The 15755-nt window shown below is 39.9% G+C and overlaps 1 protein-coding gene across 17 annotated transcripts in view; it reads left to right on the top strand.

Annotated features, from left to right (window-relative positions):
* DMD (dystrophin) overlaps positions 1-15755 on the top strand; it is a 2248405-nt gene that overhangs the window by 1541297 nt on the left and 691353 nt on the right. The window lies entirely within an intron of this gene.

Below are 15755 nucleotides of genomic sequence, written 5' to 3'. Positions count from 1 at the left end.
TGCAGCCAGGAAAGGGCGTGACGTCCCTGAAGGGAGGATCAGGATGCATGCCAGAGAATCCCGACACTGAATACATGAAGAGTCTATCTCAGTGAGTCCTGCATCAGTAGTCCTCGAATAAGTCTGCAATGTTCACAGAAATCTGCATACTGCCCTTAACACCTCTGTCTATCCCATTTGAAGACAACTTTAAGAACATTCCATTTTTGTTCAAGAAAAGACTGTGATTACTGCAAGCTAAAAGTTAAAAGCTACGTTTGTAATGTTTGATTTTCTGCATATTTTAGTCCATTTTATTTTACATCCTATTTAGTTGTTAAAGGAAGAAATGCATAAAATCTCACGGCAACATTAATGCTGGCTTCACTCTCAAGGAAGCAAGCCAGAAAAAGGCTTTGCTGTACCAATTCTATAATTAGGCAGAATTAAAAACGTCTTTGTGGTCTTTTTTTTTTTTTTTTTGCTCTGTTTTTCAAAGATGGAAGTATTAAAGGTTGGTCACTAGTTTTTTAGGTAAAGTTGATCTTTATATCAAGTGGAAATATACCCATATTGGAAGAATCACAGCCAGAGTAAGACAGCCTTAGTTTAGTAAAAGGCCTAAATAATGATTGGGTTAAAAAGACCATAGTATCTTGGGATAGCATCTCACGTGCCACCTGGGGGTTCTGAGCAGTCATCAGAGTTAGATTTAATGGCATTGGAGACTTGAACAAGATGTGCAAGCGTTGTGTTTTTTTGGTCAACCTGGGACACTAAAATGCTCTATCAGGGTTTATATTCAACTAATTGTGTCAGGTTTATTTCTTTTTATGAGCTGCAATTTTTGGTTCTCAGCACATAGGCATGGTTTGTCCCTATATAATCACTTATTAGTGCTTGTTCTCTAGCTGTCTCTGGTATGTTCAGCTTCAGACTAACTCTGTGACGTTTTTGTATTAAAATGATTTTAATAAGTTTGTTAAACTCTGAATTTAAGGATTTATACACCCCATTTGAGCTAATTTACACATGGTAGGGAGGCTCCAAAGTCAGGGCACAAAATCTATTTAACATATAACATACCTAAATGTAACAGTAATGCTCTTCAATGGAAAATACATTCACTGTTCCTGTTTTCATTTGAAGCAACATATATAATTCATCCACTTAATAAATATTTATAAGTCCTATGCATTAGGCATTAGCTTGAGCATACAGCATAGAATGAGAGTCTCTCCTTTCATCAACCATCTATTCTAATTCAAAGAGAAAGGTGAGAGCTGATAGAGAAGAAAATATACAGTGTCTCAATAGTTACAGGTGCTGTAGACTATAATCTCCAGATGCCAAGCGGACCTTTAGTAGCAATGCAGAATGTCAGGCCTACCCCACACCCACTGGATCACCGTCTATACACGTCAACGTTTAAGAAACACAATCATAGAGAACTAGAAAGCAGGGTAAGAGGGCGAGGGAGTGGGAGTGAGGACATCAGTGCTCACAGCGTGCTCAGGGAAACTAGTCCACGAGGAGAACATCTAAGATCAGAAAGCTGAGGTAAGGGAGGAAGCGAGCTGTAGGTATTGGGGGCGGGGCTTGATAACCCAGGAAAGGAGAGAACAGTCAGGGTAGAGATGCTGAAGGAGGAGCAAGATGGAATAATGTCAAGATGGAATAATAATGTCTGTGAGGCTGGAGCAAAGGTAAAGCAAAGAGTGATGCAGACAGTGAGAGAGAGATCTTCCATAGCTCTGCCTTAGCTCCCTTTACCCTGCACCCCGGCACATCCCCTCTCCTGCTTCTTGCCTTGCCCCTAAGCCCTTCATATTGCTGCCAGCAGGGAGTCTGGGAGTGTCCTCAGCTCCCAGCTTGGAGTTGGAATCAGAGCTACAGAAGAACTGAACAGCAGAAGTGGGGTGGGGGTGGGGTGAAGGGAGAGGAATTTTCTAAAAAGCAGCGACTTTTCATTTCTTTTAGCAAATTGACACACAGCTGGGCATAAAGTCAAAATGTTAAACACACAAATGTTGAATGAAACGAATCAACAGGGAGTCAGTCAGAGCCAGAGCTGCTTTTATTCAAATAAGACATTTTTTTTTCCTTTAATGTGGTGGTTTAAACATCAGAATTCAGAACTGTTTATACTCCTGAATTTCTGACTCACAGGACATTAATCTGAAATACATATAATATTAAAAAAAGAATTTGTCATATGGTTCTGAGTATTTCATTTGCAATATTACAGTATAATTAGTTTATAGTTCATCATAATGTTTTTCTATGGCCCTGGTTCTGTTGTGTGCTAATATCATATTTGTCATATTTATATTTTTATCCTCAAAGTATATATGGTTATCCACAATTTTTAAAGGTAGGAAAGCCAAGGTTTCGAGGGGGAAATACCAAGACCACACAGCTAGAGGGAGGGAGAGGCAGGATTCCAATTCCAGTATGCCAGCCTCTAAAGCTTGTGTTATTTTGTTTCCTTGCTGTACCTTGCACTATATTTCTGTCCAAGAACCCAATGGCAATTCCAGATACGGAGGCGGCTAGCCAGTAGTTAACGTAATTTAATTCCATCTTGGATGTATGTGGCAAAAGGTGTTAGGATTGTTTCCTCTACCTAAGAAGTAGAAGAAAGCAGCTTACTCTGTCGGAGTTTCCTTGGAGCGGAACTCTGAACTTGGAGTAATTGTTGAAATGATCATCTGAATGAATATTCGTTTTACCTTTGTGGTAACTGAGACCCAAACAGCTTTCATTTAACACTAAGCCAAGCTCCCTCTGGCTGCTTGTTTAAGTGGAGTGGTTCTGCCCGAGGTGTATAAATTGTTTCAATTTGCAGAACAAATGGCAAGATGGAAAATAAAATACTTTCCCAGTTGTTGTTGCTTGGGTACTGAGATGTAACAGCTATCCAGTGTTACATGAAAGTGGCCCAAAATTTAATGACTTAAAACGTGTTGTTTATTGGGTCATGATTCTGTGGGTCTGCAGTTTTTCTTAGGATTAACTGGATAATAATTGTGATGGTTTTGGTTGGTGTTATTGATGTGAATGGAATTATCAGGCAACTCGACAGAAGTTATATGGTGTAAAATTGGCTCATTCATATATCTGGCAGCTGGTTGTTAGCTGGAGAACCATGGTTCTTCACAATGCCTCCCAGCCTCCAGTGAGCTGAACTGGTCCTTACAATATGGTGTGCAGAGTGGTGTTCCAAGAAAGGGAGAACAGAAGCTACAAGACTCCTTGATGCTTAGATTTTGAAGTTTGTACAACATTATTTTCACGATAGTCTACATGTCAAGGCAAGTTGAAAGCTCAGCCCATTTTTGAGAGGAGTGAAAATACCTCATTTCTGGAAGGGATGAGTTGCAGTGTCACATTGAAAAGGGGCATGTGTATTTGGATGAAAAGCTTTATTGTAGTCTTCTTGATACACAGATCAGTATCTTGGGGAACAGAGGGAAAGGCAGATAGAAAAAATGTTGGTCTACATCCAGTGGTCAGTGTCATTGGCTCTCAAACTCGCACACATTAGAACCACACACTTCATACTAAAGCACAGATGTGCTTCAATATTAGCATTTCTTACTGAATAGGTCTAGTTGAGAATTAGATCTCTAAAATGTTCCCAGGTGATGCTGATGCTATGGACTCTGGTACTGCACTTGAACTAGTGTCACAGGCCTATGGTGAGTGGGGGAAAGGTTCATCCTTGCTGCTGTGTGCAGCATGGAGTGGGATTCCAGTGACATCCAATTCTGTGGATACCAAAAGACCTCCATGGTAGTTTATGGACCTCCACCCCCTACTTTTTCTCCCCACTGAGTACTTAGTGGCTTAGAAGTTCAAGGAGGTAGACAACACATTACATCAGGCAGCATTTATCCAACAGAGGGGTTCAGTGTTCCGAGCAGAGACCTGTGGAGAAGATAGTCATGCTTATATGAAGTTCCTTTAGAGACATTCAGAAATGTTTAAGACGACAGAACCTTGCACCAGGCTGTGAAGGCCTGCACAGCAGATAGAGGCAAAAAGCCAGAAAATCTGGTTGTAAATGTCAGTAATGAATCCTTTCTTATCCACAAGCTGCTGGGCCTGAGAACATTTATCTCCTAAAAAACTTGATTTAGTATTTTCAATAAAATTGCATATAGGACACGCTTAATGTGAAGATTCCAAATCAGAATTGTTTATTCAAATAGCTCAGGGTAATAACTAGGAAATGAATGATCATTGTATATGGACTTGTAGATGTGCCAGTTAAGTTTTTTTCTTTAGCTGATTAAACACTGCTATATCCATCTCTTTCTATAATTAATATTGGAGGGAGCAGGTCTCAAGTATAATTAGGGAAGCAGAGCACTAGAGGTCAAGAAGCCTAAATTCTAATCTCAGTTGCAATACCAACTAGATATGGGATCAACACATTCTTGATATAAAGGGCCAGAGAATAAATGCTCAGCTTTTTGGGTCATGTGGCCAACTCGGTATACTAAAAGCAATCATGCCATAGATATTATGTAAATTAAGGGGTGCAGCTCTGAGTCAATAACTATTTATAGAAACAGTGTTAGTGGGTCAGATTTGACCTTACCCATATCCCCTTGAATACTCACCTTTCATGCAAACCCTGAGGCTTCTGGCTAAAAGTACCTGTAGCTGTGCCAGGTTCTTGGTCATGCCACAGGAGAAGCTCACCACCTTGCAGAAGCATTAGAAAGCATCCCTAAGACAGCTCTTAGACACCAATGGACAGAAGTTGTTGAGTAAATATTGTATCTTCTTTACCCCTTGGGTAGGATACTCTTGAGGCATGTTGCATACCAAATGTCTCCAGTGAGCTGATGGTTAGTATGATTTGTAAAGGCTTCCATACCATTTTCGTTCGTTTCCTTCCTCCTCTACCATGGCTTTCTGGGTTGACTTCCAATTAAACGACTTAGACTTAAACCCTAGTCTGTTTTCCAGATGACAAGGCCAAGTGTCGGAAGGTTAAATAATTGATCCAAGGTTACAAAGCTAGGCAGTAGCAGAATGAATATTCAAAGATAAGTCTTGATGTTTCCAAAGCTTATGTTATTAATCAGAACACCATATCTCAAGCGGTGATTTATTTTTCTTCACCTGAATATTTGAAGGCTACATTTAAATTAAATATCATGGGTGACCTTTCTCTCTGTCTCTCTCTCTCACTGTCCACTCTGCCTGTCAAAAAAAAATAATAATAATAAAAATAAAAAAAAATAAAAAAAAAAAAAAAAAGGCCGGCGCCGCGGCTCACTAGGCTAATCCTCCGCCTAGCGGCGCCGGCACACCGGGTTCTAGTCCCGGTTGGGGCGCCGGATTCTGTCCCGGTTGCCCCTCTTCCAGGCCAGCCCTCTGCTGTGGCCAGGGAGTGCAGTGGAGGATGGCCCAGGTGCTTGGGCCCTGCACCCCATGGGAGACCAGGAAAAGCACCTGGCTCCTGGCTCCTGCCATCGGATCAGCGCGGTGCGCCGGCCGCAGCGCGCCGGCCGCGGCGGCCATTGGAGGGTGAACCAACGGCAAAGGAAGACCTTTCTCTCTGTCTCTCTCTCTCACTGTCCACTCTGCCTGTCAAAAAAAAAAATAATAAAAATAAAAAAAAATAAATATCATGGGTGGGCACATGGCTTAATGGTTAAAGTGCTGGTTAAGATTCCCACTAAGACATCTACATTCCATATTAGAGTGCCTGGGTTCAAGTCCTCGTTCAAGCTCCTGATGCCACCTTCCTACTAATGCACACCCTGGCAGGCAGCCATGATGGCTCAAGAACTTGAGTTCCTGTTCTTGCCACCGATGTGGGATTGAGGTCATGGCTCCTGACTTCAGTCTCAGCCAGCCCTCTATGTTGTGGACGTTTACAGAATGAATCAATGGGTGGGAGCTCAATTGGCCTGTCTCTTTCTGTCCCTGTCCCTCTCAAATACAAAATACATAAAATAATGTATTAAATACAAGGGGACTTCAAAAAGTTCATGGAAATGTGCATTAGCTTTTAATGTCCTGTTTCCATGAACTTTTTGAAGTATCCTCAAACATGAGTTACTTATGCAATTATTAGTTGCACTTAGTTCAAAAATATTTTAAATATCTAGGCAGTTTGATAAAAGCAAGAGGTTATTTGGAGCATAACTACAATCTTGACATACTGCAATTTGTTTGGTTTAAAATGTAAGAAAACAATTGAGTGTGAAAACAGCCCTCATTGACCTGCAATGGTAATGAGAGTAGAAAGAAAGGAAGTTGCCAGTTCTTCCTCCTTACATTCTTACTCCTCTCTTGTGGTCAGATTCCTCTCACATAGGGAGAGATGTCCCCCAAATCTTGTCACATTTCTATTGATTTTGCTTCATTTGAACTTTTCAAGTAAGGCAAGTCAGTGTGAGTGGAGCCAAATCTTCCTCTGCCTCATTAACAGATGACTTCTCTCCTGCCAACATTGAGGATATGGCCATAGTATCACTGATTTATATTTAATACCTCTAAACCTGGAAACTTCCTCAAAGTCTAATACACTAGGAGAAAAATTTTATACCTGTATGCCCAGACCTTAGGGCCCAGGACATGAAGATCCAGATTGGGACATGTCAGAACAACTTGGAGCCATTTGTGGGTTTATATACCCCTTTACTCACAGTTGTGAGAAATGCACGCAGAACAGCCAATTGCCCCAGCGGTGGTGGGGCCAGAGGAGATATCTTCCTTTGTGTCCATGGCAGCCACTGGACACATACACAGAGACATCTGTCGACATCCACATGTAGCCACATACAGTTGTATCCACCAATAGCCGCATACACACATCCACATCTCCCCACAAGCAGCTAGCTGAGCCTAGCTATGCCACCCAGTTGCTTACATGGCATTACAAACAATAGTGGCCTGTAGCCAAACTGTTGCATATTAAGGCTGTGGCCAGCTAGCCAAGCAGGTGGGCCTGTTGGTTACCATGACACCGGTTACCATAGAGGCACAAAGACATGGGAGCACAGAGACATGGGAGCACAGAGATAAGGGGACAAGGGCAAAATCATGGGAACTTGATAACTTCACCTTCCCAAGTTGACCTCCCCAACAGTACCCTCAAAAATAGGAAGCTTCTTAGTTATAAGAAATCAAATTAAGTACATTCTCAAGATATTTCAGCAACTTGAGAAAATTCAGATACTCCAACTTTTGGCACAAATTAACTTAAAAATCATAGGAAGGTGGTCATGCTAGCAATTAAGATGCAAGTTGAGATACTTGTATCTCGTATTGATGTACCTGGGTGTGAATCCTGGCTCTGATATTGATCCCAGCCTTCTGATGTACACACTGGGAGGCAGCAGGTGATGGCTCAAGTAGTTGGGTCCCTACCACCAGCATAGGACATCTATATTGAGTTCCTGACTTTGGCCTCAGCCCAGCTATGCCATTGTAGGCATTTAGGGGAGTTAATCAGGATGAATGTGTTCATTTCTCATTCTTTCTCCCTCTCTCCCTCTCTCCCTCTGTGTGTGTGTGTGTGTCTCACTTGAATAACTAATTTCAAAAACTTAAAGCCATAAGAGGTATAGGTGCTTGAAATATTAAAAGGGAAGTGACAACAATAAACTGGGGCGGGGGAGGCCCCAGTATCAATCCCATTGATGAGAGGGAAATCTTTATATGTGGGCAGTGGGGTCTCTGGCCCTGGACACCTTCTTCAGACAATGCTCCCTGGTTAACAGGCAATGCATAATAGTAGCATTGTTAACATCCAAGACAGTGATAGTCTCCTTAGATATCAATGATCTATATTGTGATGATGAGATTCTCTTTCTTCTCCCTCTCTTAACCCTGTGGCAGTTTTACTTCTTGGTTACCATCTCCGTTTTGAGCTATGCTCTGGGATCTGAACTGGCAAAGGAAGAGATGCTGTAATCCATCATTTCTAATGCTTATTGGAAGCATTCCTGGAAGTTTCTGTGTGTGTATGTGTGTGTGTGCACACACACATAGGAGGAGGAGGAGGAGGAGCAGATGAACACAAATGGCCAAATAAAGTATTCCGATCATTAGAGGTTTTTCAATTACACATGTCCTGCATTGTGACAGAAAAAAATGTTAAGTAAAATTACCTTAACCTTCTCAAGTTATTTAACTTCCTCCAAGAACCTTCGCTTGAAATCACTCTACAATATTTCGGAATGTTGAATGCCATATGACTGAAAGGAAATAAAAACTATCAGAAAAACTCATGAAAATAAGTGCCCCACAGCTCACACAGAGGGCTTTAATATGTATTCCTAATATTTTCCAAAACTCTGCTGACAAGTTTTAAAATTGAATATAGCTTTACCCTCAAATAAAGATGATTCCAAAAGGAAGTTGTAGTAGTGTTAAACTTACATTGTAGATTTTAAGATTGTTGTCTGAAAAGTATTAGGTTGATCTTTCTTCCCCACTATCTTTGGAAAGACTTGCTTTCTCTTGGAAGCAATCTTGGGAAAGATAACTGCCTACACTCTCCTTAAATAATGACAAGTATGTAGAGTTTCACTGTTACAATTATACTCAGAAATCTTTCAATTGCCTAATCCAAATTCCAGTTTCCGTCTTAATTTATTTTTTTTAGTAGAAAAAGAACATTTCTCGTTGCTGCACATTTAGACAGTCTATTATTTACTCTTGCAATCTATTATTTACTCTCCCTTCAAACTTCCCTTTTCTAACATAAATCAGGCAAATCTCCGTGGCCTGTCAACAATAAAGTCATTTCTCAAATGTTTTAGCATGAGGTCCCCCTCTTGCTAAGTGTGTTTCTGATACTAGTTTTCTGTTGTGGACTTCATAATCAGAACCTATTTGGTAATTACTGGTTGATCCATGACTTAGTTGCATTAAAATGTCTGTTTACCCTTTTCCTACCCTTCTAGGCTGCTGCAATATATGTCTAGATTTTATTCAATAGCTAATATGTAGTAGGTATTCAAGCAGGCTTTTTTGACTGGATGGTTAAGTACACGTATGTTAGAGTTGCATCAAATAAGTCAACCTTCTATATAATTATAATACCAGTGAAATTAAGTGATTATATATGCTTGTGCAGCTGTTGAGAGCCAGAATTCATATCCAAACTAACACCTTCTGAATTGGATTTCACTGCTCTTCAATATTCTTACAGATCTCAACATTTTTTCCTGCTGAGACATAGCTGATAGGTTTATCTTTGCAATCTCAGTGGTGTATCCTGTTTTTGTTTTGTTTTGCTTTTACAACTTCAAAACTGTTCAAATAGGAATGTTCTGTGGCTTTAATGAAAATCTCTCAAGCCAGATCTTACTCATTCCATGACCTTCATCACTGAAGGTGTCTTGATACTCAAGAAGCTCTGCTTTATGTATGGTCTTCTTAATATTCATATAATTCATTCCTTCTCTCATCTTCAATAATTTAAAGAAAATAGATTTTAATCCCATATCCAAGGTGCTTGCCAGTTCATGATGAGTTCATTACACAGACACTCAATTTAGATATCATAATATTTAGGTAAACTTGCTAATCGCATTAACTCTACCAGTGTCTAAATTGCACTATAGACCCACAATAGAAGAAAAATGAGAATTTTAATGCCTTTGATTCTTGATTCTGGAATCATTATCACACCCTCAAAAATCATTTTTCTCCAACAACAAAAAGCAGAAAGTAAAGTGCCTCTATAAACATAGAAGACAATATTGAGTTAAAACAGAATAGTCAATCCCCAATGTTCACTTTGTTTCCTAGTTTTATTAATTAATCCCCTAACCCCAAAATTTATGGATAAAAGATATAAAGAAGCTTTCTATAATGTTAGCTCTGGATTATAAGTGGAGGAACTTATTTTCCTTGAAAAGAGGGAACAAATTTGTTTCATTGATTATTAGCATGTGTTTTTACCCTATGACTTAGTGATAAGCATTTTTACCTACTGAGTTTGGAATGATCCCAAGAGAAATCTTACCATTCTTCTTGCTGATTCTTATTTCTCTGAAGTAAAATACATCTTTTTCTTTGGAACCTGCACTCTATGTTTAGCAAATAAGACCTAACTCAGAATTGAATTGTGCAATTTGATTTGAGATTTTCTTTTCAATAAATTTTATTTTTGTCCAGTACAGCTGACATCCACTCCCACAAGCTGAAAGACAAACTTGTCTAATAAAGCTTTCAGATTCAATTTGCTTTCTGCTTATAGCTTGAGGAATCTCTGGAGGTCACTCACAGCATGTGCTGCAACCCAACAGGGAGAAGTAATGAAAAGATTCTGGTTAAAAAGCTGACACTATCCCTTCCAACCTCCTTGAATGTGAATATAATAAGCAAGTTTATAGACGCAAATCTGTATGATCCTAGGGATTTTCATCTTGATCTCTGACTCCAAGGAACATTTGGATGCATGATTTCGTATCTATTATCTGGATGAATAAACACTTCATATTGAGTATATTGATGAAAATGTGCTTAAACAACAAAAGTCTGATGTAAATCAGGCAAAACCACATTGTCACTTCATGTTTAACACAGTTAGAGGGTCTATAAGGTCTCACAGTCTGGTTCTTTTTCAGTAATACACAGCCATATCATGGCTGTTTTCAAAAATAATACCTGATTTCATCTCAGTTATTCCCCATGGCTTTTGCATTGACCCCAGCATACCTAGTATTTATCTTGGAGCTAACATCCATGGATGCCTTGCTCATATCAGGCATTTGGCTAAGCATTCTTTGTGCAATGTTCTGTTTAATCTTAAAGAACTCTTATAAAATATGTACTACAATTTTTTTCTTACATAGGAGGAAACGGGGACCTAGAGAGAATGCTAATCCCAGAAACACCCAGATACTAAGTAGGCAAAGCATGGTCCTAGACCCACATCTTTCTAAAATTCATGCCCTCTGTTACCTTTATATTAAATATACTACATCTTAATTGTATATTCTGTGAATACTCCATGTACTATATAATCAACTCTAGCATATTGTTATGTTAGTAAATATTTTCCCAATTAATTTCAACAATACTCTCAAAGGCAAATATCATATTTTCCCCTGATCTGTGATAACTAATAGAGTACAAAAAATGTAATGTGTATAAGCAAAGTTGACGTTTTGAGATCTGTTGTTTACAGCCCTTGTCTCTACTGTTGAGGAACAGTGGTATTTTCTGCTTACTATTTGTTGAATTCTTTACTTAGTGTAGGGTTAATCTTACAAGTATAAAGTGCACTGAAAGTAGGTCATTATAAAAATTAAAAGAATAAGAAAGGAAGGGAGGGTGGCAGCGTGGGAGGGAGGGTAGGGTGGGAAGTATCACTCTATGCTCCTAATCTGTATATATGACATATATGAAATTCGTTCACCTTATAAACTAAATTAATTTCAAATATATATATTTAAACAATGCTTCATCTAGTCTATTTTTCAATAATACCATGACCCCTTTGGTAGATACATTTTTGTGTTCAGACCTAGTTTTCCAAATTATCCCCTAGAATTTTCTTTATTTAGTAGCTTTGGTGAGTGAGTGGACCCCATCCCTACTGTAACATGAAATAATAGAAAGAAATATCGTGTGAAATTGCACTGAACCAAGCATGCAAACCAGAAACCTAAAGTCCATCGTCTCTTCTGAAAGACATTCCCTTCTGCCCTCAAGAAGTACGTGCTCCTCCAGAAAAGTCCCCAGACTTCATCTGGCTTCCCATTTCTAGTTGCAACCAGTCTGCTGCCCTTCCTCTTTTAATGCTACACATGATATGATTTTTCTTTATATTTCACTTGAAAAGGTGCTTATTTGCCTGAATAATACAAAACACCGTGAGACTGGATAATATTGAAATGCCTATGGAAATACAAGGGAGCAAAGTTAGAGCAGTGTTGGAACTCATCAAAATAGATGCTGCTGACCTCTGAACTTGCTGGTGCCCCACTTACGCGTGCCTTTTGACTGGGATTTATTCTTCCCATGTGGATAAATATAAAGCATTGTACTAAAAGCCAGCGTGAGCTAGCAGTGGGTGCAAGTGGATTGAGAGGAATGAGTGGGCAGATCTGAGTGGGCGGACTAGATGAGGTCAGTAACATGCCCTGCTGTGGGATGCACACTCAAGGAATAAATCTGTGGTGGCGGAATAACTAAAGGAAAATTAAGGTTGGCCAGACCACCACATGAATATAAACTAAACCAAGTTATGACTATAGTTAGTAAAACCAGAAATAGAGAAATCAGAACACTCAAATCTGTACCATCTTAAAAAAATACAACTTTTTACATGTGTATATTATTTACTGTGATCACAAAAATATCCTAGAAGAATAAGGATTATAGTTTTGCTGCAGTTGGAAAAACTGAAAAAGAGAAGACTCAAAAGACAGAAGCTCTTCTCTTCCTATTTCTAGTCCATTGTTCATCTAACTACAGTAGTGACAATAGGAATTTATTCACCAAATCATAGCACACTGCAATTAGAGGATGCTTTTTGAAGCCTGAAAGATGTAATTTGAGGCAAATAAAAAATCCCTTTCTACAAAGTAAATTATTAGTTTATATAATTCGCTGTTGCAGTAAGAGGTGCAGGTTAATAATGTAAATTGCTTCAAGAAGCGTTTAGATCAGGGGTTTGTAATTTTTTTTCTATAAAGATCCAGATAGCAAATATTTTTGGCTTTGCCAGTCAGAAGGTCTCCTTTGAAGTCACTCAACTCTTCTACCAAAGTTCAAAAGTAGTCAAAGATAGTTTTCAAATGAATGAGTATGGCTGTGTTCCAGTAAAACTGTATTTAAAAAAAAAAATAAGCAGTGGGTCAGATTTGGCCCACAAGCCAAATAGTTCATTGAACCCTATTTTAGAAAAAGACTTGCTGATAGATTCATAATAGTTAATAAAGGGAATATAGTTTTGAATACACTTCTTTAACCTTTTAAGGTTTCTTCTGAGGAGAAAGTATTTATTATTATAAGTATTTTTAATGCTTACTCAGAAACAAGAATACCCTTTGCCTAGCATAGGATGATGATCTGTAAAGCTACTCATGGTAAGAATGAAGAGATGGTGTGAGATACTTAGTACAGTCATTGAAAGTGCTTTACTCTCAGTTGAAAAAAAAAAAGAGAGTAGTAGTTTTATAGATGCACTTAAGCCTAAAATACTAGTTCTTACCTTGAAGAATATTTTCTCATCTCCAGAGCAAAATTAAAAAGAGGAGACAACTAGATTTTAAATTTGCTTTTTATTCTGGTGAACACGTTTTATATAGTTATTGAAGTACCTAGAGAAATATTCATCCTTATGTTGAGGTAACCATTTCTGTGTGAGGATACTTTAGAAAGTTTATGAAAAATGGAAATAAAATGTTAATTTTGAGGCAAAAATTTTTAAATCCATGCATCGTTTTTTCATGCTATGAATTTTCCATGAACTTTTTGAAGAACCTCCATATGAATGATTTTCTTTTCTTTTTTTTTCTTTTTTTTTATTTATTTTTTTGACAGGCAGAGTAGACAGTGAGAGAGAGAGACAGAGAAAAAGGTCTTCCTTTACCGTTGGTTCACCCTCCAATGGCCAGCATACCGTGCTGATCCAATGGCAGGAGCCAGGTACTCATCCTGGTCTCCCATGGGGTGCAGGGCCCAAGCACTTGGGCCATCCTCCACTGCACTCCCTGGCCACAGTAGAGAGCTGGCCTGGAAGAGGGGCAACTGGGACAGAATCCGGCGCCCCGACCGGGACTAGAACCCGGTGTGCCGGCGCCACAAGGCAGAGGATTAGCCTAGTGAGCCGCGGCGCCGGCCAGGATGATTTTCAAAATGTTTTGCACCAATAAAAACTTATCTTAAAGTTGCTTTTTTTTCCATGAACTTTTTGAACTGCCCTTACGTCAAGTGGAATGTAGTTTCTGCTCATATTACACATCATATCTAAGTTGTCTTTGACCCTGAAGTGATTAGCACACATTTGCTAAGGGAGGAGGGTATGCCTAAGTACAGAAAACAGCTATGACAATGTTGCTTCAACTGACTGCTGTAAATAATGAACTAGTTGGGGAGAGCTGACGTGTATGGTCAAAGGCAGTAGCAGATGTCACCATCAGTGTAATGAGACCATTTCCGAGTATACTATTTGACTTGTTGAAATTCCTTCTACATTGTGTTATGCAATTTTTTTTCTATTTTTAGACAATGTCTTTTTCTTTTTTGAAAGGTTTATTTATTTATTTGAGAGGTAGAGTTACAGAGATAGGGAGAGGCAGAGAGAAAGGTCTTCCATCCACTGGTTCACTCTACAAATGGCCACAACAGCCAGAGCCGAAGACAGGAGCCAGGAGCTTCTTCCAGGTCTCCCACATGGGTGCAGGGGCCCAAGGCCTAGACCCATCATCCACTGCTTTCTCAGGCACATTAGCAGGGAGCTGGACTGGAAGGGGAGCAGATGGGACTTGAACTAGCACCCATATGGGATGCCAGTGCCACAAGTGGCAGGTTTACCCACTAAGCCACAGCAGTGACCTCTAAATAATTTCTTAAGACTTAGTATATGCTGCTATGTGTTAGATGCTAGGGATACAATATTGATCCAGGTGAGCACTATTCCTAGACTCACAGAAAGTAAGGCAATTAACCATATGTGACAAACACTAGCATTTAGAATTCTGTGGATGAACCAGGAAGAATCTCCTAACTCAGTCTGTAGTAGTGCAATAGAGGAGTAGCAGGGAAAACTTTCTGTGAACAATGAAACTTTAATGATGGCTTCTCAGGGACATGGAGTTGTACCCAGGAAAACAAGAGGGAGACTAGATTGCCACGGTGGAGAAACAAGACGTGTAAAGGTTGGAGGAAAGAAGGAGCCTGGCACTTCCTAAAAATTGCCAGTATGTGGGCCGGCGCTGTGGTGCAGTGAGTTAATCCTCCACCTGTGGTGCCAGCATCCCATATGTGCACCAGTTCTAGTCCTGGCTACTCCTCTTCCAGTCCAGCTCTCTGCTGTGGCCTGGGGAAGCAGTAGAAGATGGCCCAAGTCCTTGGGCCCCTGAACCTGCATGTGGGGGGGGGGGGCGGCAGCTAACCCGGGACAGCGTCATTCCTCTGCGAGTGAGGGAACGGCAGCTAACCCAGGAAGAGCCGGGCAAAAAGAACAGCGCAGGGTCCGGTGTCGTTCCTCCGCAAGTGGGGGAGCGACACATGAGGGCCACTGATGCTGCTGTTTACCAATGCCCACACCAAGTAGGTTCCCAGGGTGTCATCAAATGATAGTCCATCCAATGTTTGCACTAAATGCTGCTGCAATTCCCACCCACCCCCATGTCTGTCTGTATCTCTCTCTCTTTCTCTCTTCTTCCCTTCCCTCTTTCTCTTTCAGTTGATTCCACAAGGAATTGGAGTCATTTGTCACCTTCAGATTTTATAACCTGTGTACTTTCCATCTTGGCTGCATATCTGGCTATGTATTTTCCTCAGTTCTCCTCTCTTAGACTTCTCTAACTTCCTCTCCACTACAAATTATACTCAGAGCAAGACGAGGGCCACTTTGACTGACTTTGATGCCACTGCCTTGAGTGACAACTCCATGTAGAGAACTTTGAACATCCTTCTTGTTCACTGTTTGCTTTGAAAGAAAAATACTCATCATCCTCTTGAATCCACTGAGTAAATCTGTATTTCAAAAAAAGGCAGAACCTCTAGAATAAAAACTGTCTGAGCATCAGAAATATTGGCCCTACCTTGATTTCTAGACT

Source organism: Oryctolagus cuniculus, chromosome X (genome assembly GCF_964237555.1).
Source record: "Oryctolagus cuniculus chromosome X, mOryCun1.1, whole genome shotgun sequence".
Taxonomy (NCBI): domain Eukaryota; kingdom Metazoa; phylum Chordata; class Mammalia; order Lagomorpha; family Leporidae; genus Oryctolagus; species Oryctolagus cuniculus.
The sequence above is the reverse complement of the archived record's forward strand: the minus strand, read 5'-3'. Positions and strand labels throughout refer to the sequence as shown.